We start from the raw sequence: 15,502 nt of genomic DNA, 5'->3' as shown, positions 1-15,502 counted from the left end.
TGTTTACTTGTATTTTATTTATCTCATATATCACTTTGAGAGTTGCACTTGATTGCATTTAATTCACAGTTTTGAGTAGGCAGGAGATAAATGCTGGTTTGATAAGCTGACTGGGAAACAGAAACATCACAATTCAGCCCAAATTATCTTACAGTCCATGTTTGTTTATTTTGGTCTCATAGTTGTGAAGCTATTACTAACTGAATATGAGGAACACCTTTTTAATCTTAAAAAAAATTGGCTAGTGCATAAAGGGTTGAAACTGTCAGACAATTAGTTCAATCCTAACGAGCTACTACACAGGAAAGCAGCTCACATCTAAGGTCCTTTAATGTTCCTGACAAAAGTTCAGCTGTCTCTGGGGCTTTGAACCATAATCCATAGTCACTGTGCACATAATACAGTATCCCATTAATCTAATGTAATGTCAGCATAACAAAACAGTCCTGGTGTAAAGTTTAAAAAACAAAAACTCCTATAAAGCTTTTTAAACTTTACAGGAGTATATAGTTTACAAGAGTGTATAATTTCATATCAAAGGATTTTAACCAAGTTTTCAAACAGTTCGATATCGTTTTATTCATAATGCTGCAGAGTAGTACTCATAATATTGGACATTATTTTACAGATGCAGTGCCAGTGCTATTAGCAGTACATTTCCACTTATTAATGTTATTACTGCAACCAAGGAGGTTATGCTTTTGGTAGTTTTTGTGTGCATGCGTGCCATTCTGTCTGCAAACATAGTTTTGAACGAATTCTGATAAAACTTTGTATGGGTGTAGAGTTCGGTCATGTTATGATCCATGAACATGTGACTTACTTCCACCAAGGTCTCCGAAGTCAGCTTACTGTAATGATTTATAGGTGAAAACTGGACAAACTTCTAACTTTGAAAATATAAGGTGGTGTGTGTTGTAAAAATATATACAAAGCATCGTATAATGATTTAAAATGTCATGTCACATCTGACCTCTGACCTCTCCTTCAAGGTCAATAAATTAACCTGAAGGTCAAAGTTATAATAATGCAATATAGAGCTATTTAAAACCATGTTTCTTCCTGCCATTGTTTAAATTGACACCATATAGATGTATAAGGAATGATATCTAGGAATAATATAGGGATAAACATAATGTTAGTTTGGACCTCTGACTTCTGCTTCAAGGTCAAATTAGCCCAACCTTTCATAAAATGTCTTTTATCTGCAAAACAGAGCCTAAAATTCTGCAGCTCAAGTTATTCATGTCCACTTATTTACAAATCAGTTATCCATGACCTACTCCTGCATCACCAGTGCGTCACTGTGTAATAACAGTAAACATCTGTCATGCTTCCCTTATCTGAGTTTTACTCCACTACAAATTTCTTAAAGTATGTTTAAAGAGAACAAAGAAAACAGCATGAATAGATACAAAATACAATACTATTCACTTAAAAGTAAATACTTCCTGTTCTGTTTGTTTTTTTAACAAAGTCACCAAATGAGCAGACATAAAGTTGTGCTGAACATTTTTTTAACTTCAGTGTTAACTGCCACTTATCTCCCCTGCTGCCAGTTTACCTGTTCAAACAATACGCTGTCATCAAAGTTATGAAAGTCATGTTTCCTGGGGTATGTGCAGCATCTGTCCTCAGCTGAACTGTGATTTCAGGATGATGCTTGCAGTCTATGTCCTTGTGAGGGAATCTGGTCTCCAGGGTTGCTGGGAGCTGGCTGCACTTTTTATTTTCATGTGACCCAAATGTTCTTTGCTTTTTTAAAAAAATAATAAAGAATGTTCCTTAACCCTAAACAGTTCAAAATATTTTTTTACAAGCCCCCAAATGCCCCTGTTTAAAGCTGGTCCTTGTGATACTGTGTGATATTGCCTTACATAGCTTTAAAGCACACATCTGTGTAATTAAAGGTTGATATAAAGTGGGAGAGACATGAGGCATTAAAACATGTGAAGTATTCTCATAGAAAAGCTACATGTGGTAGCTGCCAGGCTGTGTGGGGTTTTCTTCTGCTGTCAGATCAGAGAGGCGGACTGGTCAAACAGAGCAGAGTTATCTCAGGTCAGAGTCGGCCCTACTTTTTCAAAAACACACGAACGCAGCCAGATCCCTAACAAGCCGGAGACCCTGAACACAAAGCCCCCCTCCCCGTGTGCTTTCTGCAGGGTTTGTGTTTGGGAGATCCACGATAAGAAGGGCTTTCTATCTCTTTCAGGTGTCACATGATGAGGAGATCAAACGGCACATGGCATTGAACGTCCCAAGACTGGAATGTTTACCTTTGACAAAGAGCAACGGGAAAAACAGTCTGGTTCTGTCAGGAGCTACTCACGCCCACATATATACGCAAGCACACACTGACACATACACAAACACGCATGCTGGTCCCCCAGATTCACTTAAGGTGATTTAAACCTTGCCCTCTTGAGGGCGTCGGGAGAGGCGGGTGGAGGGGGGAGGATTCCACGACAGAAGGGATGAGAAAAACAGGGCTGTTTGCAATCACACCCACTCAAGGAACGCACACCTGCACGAGCGCTGACGCTGAAAGTTCTCTGAGGTTTACATACAGCACTGTGCAAAAGTTTTACATCCACTTAATGTGTTTAGATTCTCATCTGTCACACATTAACACCATCAGTACGTGTTTGTTATTAATCAGGCAACATCTGTGGCATGATGACACAGGAGTACTGCAACAGATGGTCTGGCCCCCACAGTACTCTCTCCATGAGTCAGTCCAGGATTACATGAGAATACGATAACAAATTCAACAAAGTCATCCCAAAGGACCCAACAAGAAACACCGTGCAAGAGGAAAATGCATGCTGCCTTATAGTCAAAGGCTGTTCACAGTAAATATTGATTGAATAACATGTTGTTTTTTTCTCTTTTTTACAAAATTATGAGATTTATACTTGTCTTTTATTTACTCTGTTCAGCTCTTTTCAACATTGTATTAATTGTCAGTCAGCTGTGCAGGACCTGGAATCACCCTAATCTCAAATCTAAGCTTTTGTTGAGACAAAAGCTTCTATACAAATAAAGTTATATAAACGAATTCTGAAAACACAGACTGCATATAACAGAGGAACGTAACTTTCAGCTATGAAAAATGAAAAGAACGTGGAAGTAGCTGTATTCTTTCCAATGGCCAGCAGGAGACAGATTGTCTGAATTCAAAATAAGTCAGATTGTATATATGAAAATGGCCCTTGACTGCTTTGATCTGTGACCTAAGCAAACTCTTATATCCTAGATGCTGTTCATTTTGTAATTTGTGGTCCCTATTAGAGTAAAGAAAGGGTGTAAAAGAGCCCACCCACCACTTTAATCACACTCTAGATCTTGTTTTAACATATGAACAGTGTTTCCTGAAAACCGTCTCTGTTCTGATCATTTCAGAACATTGACAACATGACAACATTTAAATCTGATGTCTTTCTGAAAGCGCTGTAACTAAGTTTAAGAATATAATCCAAACACTGTTATCGTCTTCAATGCCCTGTACCAACACAGAGCAGAGCAGCTACCTGAACACTACTCCAACAGAAGTCAATTATCTTGTTAATAATTTTACTGCCTCACTACGTATGACACTGGATACTGTAGCTTCTGTGAAAAATAGAGCCTCAAATCAGAAGTACTTCCTGGTATAATTCTCAAACACGTAGCCTAAAACAGACAAGTCGTAAGCCGGAGGGGAAATCGCGTGTCACAAATTTAGAAGATCATCATTTAGCCTGGAGAAATAGTTTGTTGCTTTATAAGAAAGCCCTCCGTAAAGCTAGAACATCTTATTATTTATCAATGATTGAGGAAAATAAGAACAATCGTTGCAGACCAATCTCCAACTTTCTTTTCATATGAAAAATTCTTTTTGAATGAGTAGTTGTCAAACAGCTAACAGTTTGTCTGCAGAGGAATAGGTTATTTAAAGGGTTTCAGTCAGACACAGTGACCCATGGCACAAATGACAAAGAGATCTTGTGACATAATTATCCACACTTGTTACCGTCATAACACTGACATCTTGATTGATGTCTTGGGGATGAGAATTTCATTTCAATTTAATTATTCACTTTTATTTACATAGCGCCAAATCACATCAACAGTCCCCTCAAAGCGCTTTATAACATAGGGTAAAGACTGTACAATAATACAGCAAAAACCCCAAAAATTAGCTGGTTGGCTATGAGCAAACAGTCGGTGACAGTGGAAAGAAAAACTCCCTTTTAACGGGAAGAAACCTTCAGCAGAACCAGGCTCAGGGAAGTTTACCCATCTGGCTCAGTGCGGTGTGAGAGGAGGGAGACGGGACAAAAACCACACTAGAGAATGAGATGGAAATTCCCTTCAGTGGGTCTCAACTAATAATTAGCCATTCAGTCTTACGTCATAGACACCTCAGCTTCACTACTGGAACTTCAACATTATGCACTCCACACTGTATATAAATGCCACTTGTTTTGCACATATTCAACTCTGTATATTTTATATATTTTATTATTATTATTATTATTATTTTATTTTATTTTTTTACTATTTAATTTGTAAAAATTAAATAGTAACACACACACACACACACACACACACACACACACACACACACACACACACACACACATGTAGGAAAATATTTAGTATACACATCCAGAAATGCATACACTATTATATATTGTACATATATTTATTAGTTTCAGGTTGGCCATTCTTGTATTTTGCTCGTTTGTGTTGTTGTGTTTGCACATCTCTGTTGCTTGTGGGGCTCGCACACAAGAATTTCACTCGCATGTGCTGTGCCAGTGTGCCTGCACATGTGATGTGACAATAAAAAGTGATTTGATTTGATTTGATTTGATGACATCATCTGTTAGCCTCCTAAAATCCACCAAGCACTTCTGCAAGTAGGAATTTTGTTTGGTTGAAGCTGGTCAATCTAACACCCATAAGTTACCGTATCTGTGACTGGAAGACTATTTACTTCACGGTTATCACATATTATAAAAAATATGCATTCAGTGTCTTATCGTTTGATCAGCCTCAATTATGTCTTATCTTTTCATTTTACATAAGAACAAAAAGGAAGTGTTTTGATAGCAATAATAAAAAACGAACAACCTTTCATGACAGGCATAAAGATACAACAATGTGGGCAAATCTGTGTCTATACAGTCATACTATACATTATTACTTACAGCTTATGGTGCAAAACAATCACCAGATTCTTACATGGCTGTGGATGGTGGTTAATGATTGTTGGGTTTTCTCTGAATCTAATATTGTATGATCTACTGTGCAACATAAAGCACCTTAAGGCGACTGTTGTTGTGATTTGGCGCTATATAAATAAAATTGAATTGAATTGAATAATGCTACTCTCTATCTACTTCTCCTGAAAAACTGCTTGAATTGCCTCTATGTACTTATTATTGTCTTCATGCACAATAATAGTAATCACAGTGAACTTTATATTTTAAAGGCTCTATAGAATTACAAATGGAACCTCCAACTATCCAGTAATCCTCTTTGTGCCAGCACTAAAACTCCCTTTTATCAGGAAGAATCCTCTGGAAATACCAGGTACAGGATGAGGAGAAAGCAGTGAGAGAACAAAAGAGTGTAGAGGTAACAAATAACATTCAATGCAACAAACAATCGAAGCGTGGCTGGATAGTGAGGCCATTAACCACAGAGCAGGAACACGCAGCTCTGCAGCCTGAGATACCTGCAGAAAGGAACAAGGAGACTGGACAGAGAGAGAGAATCACAGACTGTGGGAGAGATGGCTAACAGTGCATCTATGATCTCTGGTAAGACATACGTGCAGGAGTGTACAGTAAGGTAATAAACAGACTCAAGTTTATGCTCAGAAATTTCAGCTCAGTCTTCAGTTGCTGCTCAGGAGGGCGGGTTGTCTCCCAATCAGAATGTTGGAGGTTCGATCCTCGTCTCCTCTAGTTCTTGGACAAGATGCTGAACTCTGAGTTGCTTCCAATGCATCCATGTGAGGGTGTTAATGTTATGTTAAATGTGTGCGCGAATGAAGTTTTCAGAAGAAAGTACCTTGAGTGTTCAAATAGAAAAGTGCCATATACAGTCCATCTTTCTTAGGTCTGAAACTGCAGAGATGTCAGCAGGATCAATCAAAGTAGTGAAAACCTGGAAATGTTTGATTGAGATGCAGACGATCCCTCAAGAAACGTCTCCACAATATGGGGAGCCCATCCAAAGCAATCCATGCCACAGAAAAATCTGTTTAGGAAATCATTCATACTTCTCACCATGTATGAGGCAAGGGGAACACACTTATAAACACATATTGTCTATAATGTTTACGCAATTTGCAAAGCTGTTCGTGTCTTTATCTTACTTTTTTTTAATGTAGCCTATATCTAATATATCTATATCTAATGGCCACATTTGTTTCATTTACTTTTTTATAGTATTATTTTTATCTAAATAAAAAAGAAACAAAAAGAAAACAGCAGAGATTCTAAAAACACCAACACCAAACTGATATCCAACTTACAACAAGTTTTGGTGAGGTCCAAAACAAACAGCTGTCCTGATTTACCCTCTGCCAGATCCAAATTCTTTACAGTGTGTTTCTAGAGGAAGGTTTTGCATCATTTGATGTGTGTAAAGTTTGGATTTTCTTCCCTCTAATACAATACCATTGTGTTTTTGGCATTTCAAAGTCTGACGTCCGTTAGTGTCTGTTCATTTTTATTATAATTGTGTCCTTTTGGATACAAAACCTGTAAAAATAGCTTTGGGTCTACTGGGATTTGTTTTGAAATAATCTCCCCATGTGTCAATTTGACCTCTTGCTCAAAATGTTTTAATCTTTCTGACATTTAATTTCGCAGGACTTACATATGCTAACATTAACTAGAGGTGTATAATCAAAGTCTGAGCTCCAGCACAAAGTGATTAAGTGACTAAGTCTTTGTTTCATGCTCTCAGGTTGTAATGTTAACTTTCTGATGGACAGAATGGAACATTTCACGCACTTTCACAAAAATTCCTGCATGATCTGTGTTTCATCAGGTGCTTGTCGAGGGTCTACTGAGTTGAGTCCACCTGCTTTTACAAAACTTCTTAGGTGTAGCTATTTGAGTGAAAAAGAAGCTTCCCGTTAAAGCAGCATTATGCTTCAATTCTTCAAAATCATCAGTTTAGATGATAGAGATCTTGAATTTTATAAAGTCCTTTGGAAGCCCAGACTTTGAATGTAGGACCTGCAAAACTGTTTCTCCAGTGTTGATATATATTGTGACGAAGACTCCATCTGTTTTAAATATTTTCCCACATCCCACATTCTTCAGAACTTTTTCTACACATCTTTGAAAGAAGTTGGGTGTATTTCCTTTTTGAAGAAAAGTTTCCAGAAAGCTTTATAAAGGGCCTGAGGATGTCAAGCGAGGCATTACATAGAGAAACAAAGTCCATGTGGGAGTGGGCTGGGCTGAGACGGTGTCAAATACAAGATTTTCAACCAGGACAGTTTTTGGATCCTGCTTGGGTTTTTAAAATTAGACTTCCAGTTTGTTTATCCACCAGCCAAAATCAATCACCATAAATGTGGACTATTCAACATTAGAGGACTGTCTTCCGACTTCACATTAGTAAATGATTTAATATTTGATTAATAGACTGGTTTATTTGCCTTACAGAAACCTGGTTACAGAAGGATTAATATGTCTGATGATACCCAGTTATATCTGTCTATGAAGCCAAATGATCAAAACAATTAATTAACAATTAAAATAGTTAATTAGTTGTTACTTGGTCTTAAATACATAAATACAAAAACAATACTTAAATACATCTGTACAATATTTCAAAAATTAGAAACCTAGATTATATTTCTCCTATTCCGCATTGGCTCCCAATCCCTGCAATCCTTCTTCTCACACACACGCTTTGAATAATCAGGTCCCGTCATAGCTTATAGTACCATATTATCCTAATAGAGCATTTTGCTGTCAGACAGCTGGCTTACTTGTAGTTCCTAGAGTTTCTAAAAGTAGGAGGCTTAAAACGTATAATTTATTTTTTGATGAAGCTTATAGTTAAAGCTGGATCAGGTGATCCTGAAGCGTCCCTTAGTTATGTTGCAATAGGCTGCAGGACTTTATGCAGGGCACTGAATACTTCTTCTCCACACACCTGTTTTCACTCCCCATGTATTTATATACCACGGCAGCATGTTATTACATTTTTGTCGTCTCTCGCCCTTATTTTTAGTTAGTTTTGTTCTGTAACTCTGTGCTCTGTGTTCCCTTTCTCTAGTTGTTCACAGAACAGTAGTACCAGGGGTCAGAATCAGCAGTCAGGAATATGATGTGAGTGGGCACAACGACGCTAATCCCCAGCAAAGTTGTTCTTTTTCTTCTCCTCCCCTTCTCACAAGATTTCCTTAATCGGATCATTTATGTCTTATTAAACAGCCAGTGCAGATCATAGATTGGGGTTTGGCATCGGGGGCTGCTCTCACCACTTTAAGGTTGTGAATAGGGGAACGGATTTATCCGTTAGACCCGAGCATCTTGGCATGCTACATGATAGCTCACGTGTGTGTGTCGGACAGTGTGTTTCCAAATGAGTGTATATGTTTGTGAGCTTGTGATCGTACACTTTTGTGTGGGAAACCCAGGAAATCCAGTCTCCCATGCGCCAGCATCCATTGTGTTTAGTTTCCTCCTCTCTCTCTCTTTCTGAGTGACTCTGTGTGTTTAGCTGCAATGCTTCCCTCTTCGCTGCGGCTCTAATGAGAAGTAGGAGGAAGCCCAAGCCAGAGGATTGCACTTGGCAAAGTTAACTGGAAACAGTCTCATGAATGGGTCAGGGGAGTTGTGTTGGTAGGATTAGCTGTTATTATCTCCCTGTGCAACAGAATGGAGTTTTCCATCCAGACTCATGGTTACTTAAGATACACTCCTCCCCTACATTCCATCCAACCTATGTCCGCAGATCCTTTCTTTATTCACAATAGAACGATCTGTCCAAAACATCCACATCAAAGAATCCCCACTTGAGTAAATAGAGACTGAAGGCTCATGTACAGTTAGGAAGAGCAACAGCGAATAAACACATTCACCACCCTTTGTGATACTGACAAAGGTTCAGCTTAACTCCTTTTGTCTTTTAACTTTATTATCTCCAAATGGGGTGAATAATACACTCACATAACACACTCGTCCAATCATACAGAGGTTTAAGAAAGATACATTTGATTTACATTAAAAGGACAATGTTGTGTTTTATTTTCCAGGTTAATTGTTTTATTCCAACACCAAGACAGAGAGGAAATGAATTCAAACCAAAAGTAATTAATATGTTCTCTGATTTGAGGTGTTGTATTTCTGCATCAATATCAAGACAGTGTAATGCAAACCGAAACCAACTTCTGCTCATGAAGTCATCACAAAGTCAAAGCAACAGATTGTACAGTTTTATTAACTATACAGCTGCACTACCAACTACAGTTATATTGCTTCTGAATTAAGTAGCCTACTGTTGATTTTGATGTGTCTAGATACTGTATGCAATTGATCCTTTAAGGCAGTGGTGTCCTGGGCACAAGGAAAGAGTTTTGTATCTTTTTTATAAAAAGTATTTCAGTTACATTAATGTACATATTGGATATGAGTCAAAATGTTTCAAGGTTTTTTTCCCCTTATACTAAATACACTGAAGCTATTACATAATACATGAAGAATTAGATCAAAATAAAACTTTGTAAACAAACCAATATTTGTGGATTTTGTATTTTCCAGTGTTTCGAGCTTTGCTCGACTACTGGCAATATGTTAATAAGCCAAAAATTTGTTGCTACACAGGTTGCAATGGTGATTACATCATAAAAGAATAAAAATCCAACTGCAAACGTTAAATGTGTCACCACCCACTCATTAGTAAACAATATGAAACAGTATATGAAAGCTAGGACTTTACAGCAGGTACATGGTAAACAGACTAGTTTTTCTACTCTGATGACTCAGATCACTTGACATGCAACAGCCTGCCCAATAGCTTTTCATGCTTTATCTTCCTATTTGACTATGCTGTTTATAAAATGGATATAATTTTTGTTCATTAAATGATGAAACTAATGACTGAGACCAGAAACCTGTCAGGAAAAGGGGAGAAAAAAAAAGAAAAACACAAAAGGCGTCGCCCCCTGCTGACCTTTATAAAGAATGCAGGTTTTGCTTAAGTTTTCAACATCGTTCATATACAGTCCAATATTAGCCATAATCTCTATTCTCAAGCAAGATCCTTTAATCTCAGTGTGTGACAGTCCACCTCTCACATTAACTGTACTTACATTGTGACAGGGAAATGTAAACATGTGACATGCCTCACAAGTTACAGCCACAGCCTGTGTCAAAAAATGTCAGCGTTTGGAAATAACTTCACATTTTATGCTCAAAGAGGTAACTACTGCTCTTTGAGAGGTAGATATCAAATTAAACAAAGCAAATTAACTTTGCTTACAACATATATTATATATTAAATATATATATTATAGTTTGGATGCTTTATGGCATTTTTCCAACATAGATCCAAACTCATGGAGGTTTAAAGTTATTTCAATAATAATAATGGATTTATATAGCGCTTTTCAAGGCACCCAAAGCGCTTGACAATGCCACTATTCATTCACACACTGGCAGAGGCAAGCTACGGTTGTAGCCACAGCTGCCCTGGGGCAGAGTGACAGAAGCGAGGCTGCCATATCGTGCCATCGGCCCCTCTGGCCAACACCAGTAGGGTAAAGTGTCTTGCCCAAGGACACAACAACCAAGACAGAGAGCCCGGGGATCGAACCGGCGACCTTCCAGTTACAGATATGCTTCCCAACCCCCTGAGCCACGGTCAGCGCACTGCTTTCATGTTTCTTGGAAGTGGCTTGTTAGATCTCTTTAACCAGAGGAATAAAAACAACCTTTGTAAAAGGGAAGTTCAACAGGCTGTCAACAGTCTCATCAGTAACCATAACAGATAGAGACAGATTGTTTCACCCCAATAACAAAAAACACAAGCCTTATTTTCTCACCACAAGACATAGTGTAGATGATTTCTGCTTTAAATTCCAGGATTTGTTTTTTACTATAAAGTAACAGCATAGCTGAGTACTAATTTGTGACTTTAAAGTATTGAAAATGCCTATAATCCAGTAGCTTGCATCTTGCATTACAGAAACCATATGCAGGATAATCCACAGGACAAGTTTGCCTGTGGATTATCCTAAGAAACCAACATGTGGTTCTTTGAAAGATCTGCCTCTGTGCATCCCCCTCAAAATATCACCTCTATTGTTTTGGGGTGGAGGCAGAAACTTCACATATTTCAAAGTCTTGACAAATAAACTCCACACTACCTGCTTGACTAGGGTAAGGGGGAAATATGTGTTTTGTAACAGTTGTGATGGGAGGTTCTCTGTGTGTGCTTACAGATGTAAGTCTCTAGGTCAAACTATTGTTATGCTGCTATGTTTTTCAAAGGATTCATCAATCTACAGCAGGTCACATTGATCTGCTCTGTTTGTAGAGGTTATTACAACATTTCTTGCATGTTTAAAGCTGTTTTCTGGCACCTCGTCACATTCCATCTTCATGGTTGTTCAGAAGAGACCAAACACGAAGGAGTGGTACGAGTAGGTTAGCAGGGGTCACTGCAGTTCTTACACAACATGGAGTTCACTGACCCTGCCTGTATCTGGGCTGATGTGCTTGTAGGAAAAACATATTGTAGAAGACAGAAGATAACACTCAGGCATTGAGGAAATCTGTGATGAGAAACAATCTAGTGGGAGGATGTTTTTTTTCCTCAGCTAATCAGAAAAGAGTAGTTTGTGTTTTGGGCTCCTTAGGAAGCATTTGGTTTCACAACCTTGCAGAAGCTTGGTTGTGAAACCGCTTTTCTTGGAAACTCATTGTAATGTTTTGTCCACTGAAAGTATTTGAAGATTTAGGGCTTCATATGGGTTTGATAAAACCTGAAAAAACAACAACAAACCTTAAGGATGACTCATGTGCTTGAGCTCTACAATTTGTCTTGTGCCTGACTGTATAATGTGAAGCCCTTTAAAGCTTAAAAACATTACTGTATGATCTTTGACACTCACTGATACCTAGAGTTTTAGAACCCTTGAGTTCAGATTTCTTGGAGTCTTAAAACTCTTCAGGATTTCACAGTAGAGAAAATATCACAAAAGAATGAGATCATTTTGAAAATAACAAAGTGATAGGAGACTGCACTGTGCTGTCAGGGGAGAATGTGGCTAGGCAGCATCGGATGGTAGCCTGCATGATGACTTTGGTAATCAAGAAGCAGTGAAGTGAAGGCAGAGAGCAGAGGTGTGGATTAAATGGTGGAAAATGAGGCTAGGCAAGGTGGAGGATGTACTCCTAGCCATGTGGCCAATGGTCCTTCGTTTATCACGGGAGTTACATTCTAAAAAAAATCCTCGAGGTAGCCAACTTTATTTTTTACAATTATTACAGATGTTTGTAAAACATCTGTAATACACACTTTAAACACTTTTCTCAGACAGGCATGGGCATTTTTACATTTTTCTCTCTTGTTTAAACCCTCTCAAAGTTCAAACCTTCGTTAAAAAACAAGTCCAGTATTATAGAATGAAATCAAAGGCACCCAAAGGCTCCTCAACATGTGTTTGTTGGGGAGAAAACTTACAAACATACAGTACAGCACTTCAGTCACACTGCTAGCAATCGAAGATTTATGTAAATTTGACCAGCTGAACACATTCTGTACTGTACAGGAGACACGGTACGAGATTGATTGACAATGGTCTACCGCCAATCAGGACGCAGAACACAAAAAAACCATGCAAAATTGCACAAAAGAAATCCTCGAAACGGGGAGGCCGCGAATTTCGGTGCGAACTGCTGGTGAACTGCGTTATAGCGAAGGGACCACAGTAGCTGGGAGGATAGGAGTAAAGCAAAGAGAGAGGTGCCAAAGGCAAAGGAAAAAGCTTATAGGAAACTGTACACTAAGGAAGGTGAAAATAACTTATATCAAGTGGATAGATAGAATCATTGAGCTGGAAAGGTTGTGTGGCAGCTTAGGGGCAGAGACGGAAATGTGCTAACAAATTAAGACAATGTGTTGAGAAGATGGAATAAGTACACTGATCAACTCATTGATCATGAAAATGAGAGAGGATGGATGTAATAACACAGCAGTACTGGAAGCACAGAGGATTAGTAGAAAGTGAGGGTAACTGTGAAGAGGTGTGCTGAGGTTAAGGGACTAGAGAGTAAATGGGAGACAGTGGACTTTTTAAGCACATTATTTAACACAGTCTTGGAGTTTGGGCAGATGTCTGAATGAAGAAAAAGTTTTCTGGTACCAGAGATGTAGAGAGATGTAGTAATTACAATGGGATAATGTTGATAAACCATAGCATGAAGATACGGGAATGACTTGTTCAAGCTAAGATCAGCAGTGTGGCATCATGCTAAAAAAAAAAGAAAAAAAAAGAGCACTATAGATTTAGTGTTAGATGATCAGAAAGAGTAGCATTGTGTCCTTGTGGATCTAGAGAAAGCATATAAGTTCACAAGCATTGTGGTACTGCATAAGGAAGTCAAAGAAGTATGTGACAGTGATGCAGGACACGTATGAGGATAGAGAGATTGTGGCGAGGTGCTTGGTAGGAGTGACAGATCGGTCCAAGGTGAGAGTGGGAAGGTTTGAATCCAAGCCATCTTGTACAATGGTGATGGACAGGTTGACAGATGAAGTCAGGCCAGAGTCTTCATCTACTATGATGTTCACAGAGAACATTGTGCAATCTGTAATGAGAATAGGGAGCAGATGGAAAAGAATCTGGAAAAGTTGGAGGTATGCACTGGAGAGAAGAGGAATGCAAGTCAGCAGAAACAAAACAGAATACATGTGTGTGAATGTTAATAAGGCAGTTGGAAAGGTGAGGATGCAGCTAGTAGAGATAGTTAAGGTAGATGAGTTTAAATACCTGGGGTCAACCATTGAAAAAAAAAGAGAGTGTATAAAACATAAGGTGGAGAACAGAGTGGAGGCCGGGTGGAATGGATAGAGATGAGTGTCAGGGTGTTGTGTGATGGAAGAGTAGTAGCAAGAGTGTAAGTGTTGCTCTTACCCAAGTCACGAATAAGACATCAAGATTGAGATACAGTGGTCCCTCGTTAATCGCTGGAGTTGCGTTCCGAAAATAACCCGCGATAGGTGAAATCCGCAAAGTAGCCAACTTTATTTTTTACAATTATTATAGATGTTTAAGGCTGTAAAGCCACTCACTACACACTTTATACACTTTTCTCAGACAGGCATGAGCATTTCCACACTTTTCTCTCTTGTTTAAACACTCTCAAATTTCAAACCTTTGTAGAAAATTAAGTCCAGTATTATAGAATGAAACCAAAGGCACCCGCGGTTGCTTTTGACAGTGCAAAACGTTTCATCAACATTTTGTTGTGTTTGTTGGGGAGAAAACTTACAAACATACATGTACGTAAACGTACAGCACCTCAGAGTCACACACTGCTAGCGATCGTAGATTTATGTAAATTTGACACGCTGAATGCATCATGTACTGTACAGGAGACACGGCACGAGATTGATTGACAGTGGTCTAGAGCCAATCAGGACGCAGAACACAATGTGCTGTAAAAAAACAAACAAACAGCAAGGCTGCCAAAGGTGAACCGCATTATAGCGAGGGACCATTGTATAGAGCAACTCCTCTCCAACAATGTTGTGTGTTTACAGTGTTGTTTTTCTTCTAATGATGATTTCATATGTCTTAGTGTATTATATTTTTGATCTAACAGCACTACTATACCTTAAATTTCTCTTTAACAGCCTTAGGCTAGTTAGGTTCTTGGGTGGATGTGGCCAATGCAATCCATGTTTGATGCCGAGCTGCTAGTTCATCACTTTGTTTGGTCTGACTCCCATACAAACTGTAGTTACCGACATTTGTAGACAAATACAAATATGTCTGCAAGTTAGTATAACAATGCTGACGGCCACTCAGCCTTCTAGTAGATGCAGCTGGTATCATTTTGAAAATCCTAAAGCGCCTCATCCTTGAGTTATCACACTCACAAACTTGAGAGTCCACCCCCAGCAGGGTGATGACACTATCCGATCATCCTTAGAGGGGTTAAAATGTTGCATACATCTATGCAGTTAATACACACAAACGCTGTTTTGGCAGTCAGGTTGTGTTTTTCCTCCTACGCTCCAGTGTTGAAATGACAGCAACATTTACAGTAAGTGATTCTATGACACACAGAGTCATTGAGTAAGCAGTGTAGTAAAACTATCCATAACCCTTCAAAGTGTCTCGGTCAGCCTCATTGCCGTCATCATCTCAGCTCTGCAGTGTCTGATTCAGGCTGCAGATAGACGGCTGTTCCACTACACCACAGCTGTAAATGAGGTCCAAAAAAGACCATTTCCGTCGCTTATCTCG

Source organism: Diplotaxodon limnothrissa, linkage group LG17, assembly GCF_057381915.1.
Source record: "Diplotaxodon limnothrissa isolate DT_005_m linkage group LG17, D_limnothrissa_male_GT1.1, whole genome shotgun sequence".
NCBI classification, from domain to species: domain Eukaryota; kingdom Metazoa; phylum Chordata; class Actinopteri; order Cichliformes; family Cichlidae; genus Diplotaxodon; species Diplotaxodon limnothrissa.
The sequence above is the reverse complement of the archived record's forward strand: the minus strand, read 5'-3'. Positions refer to the sequence as shown.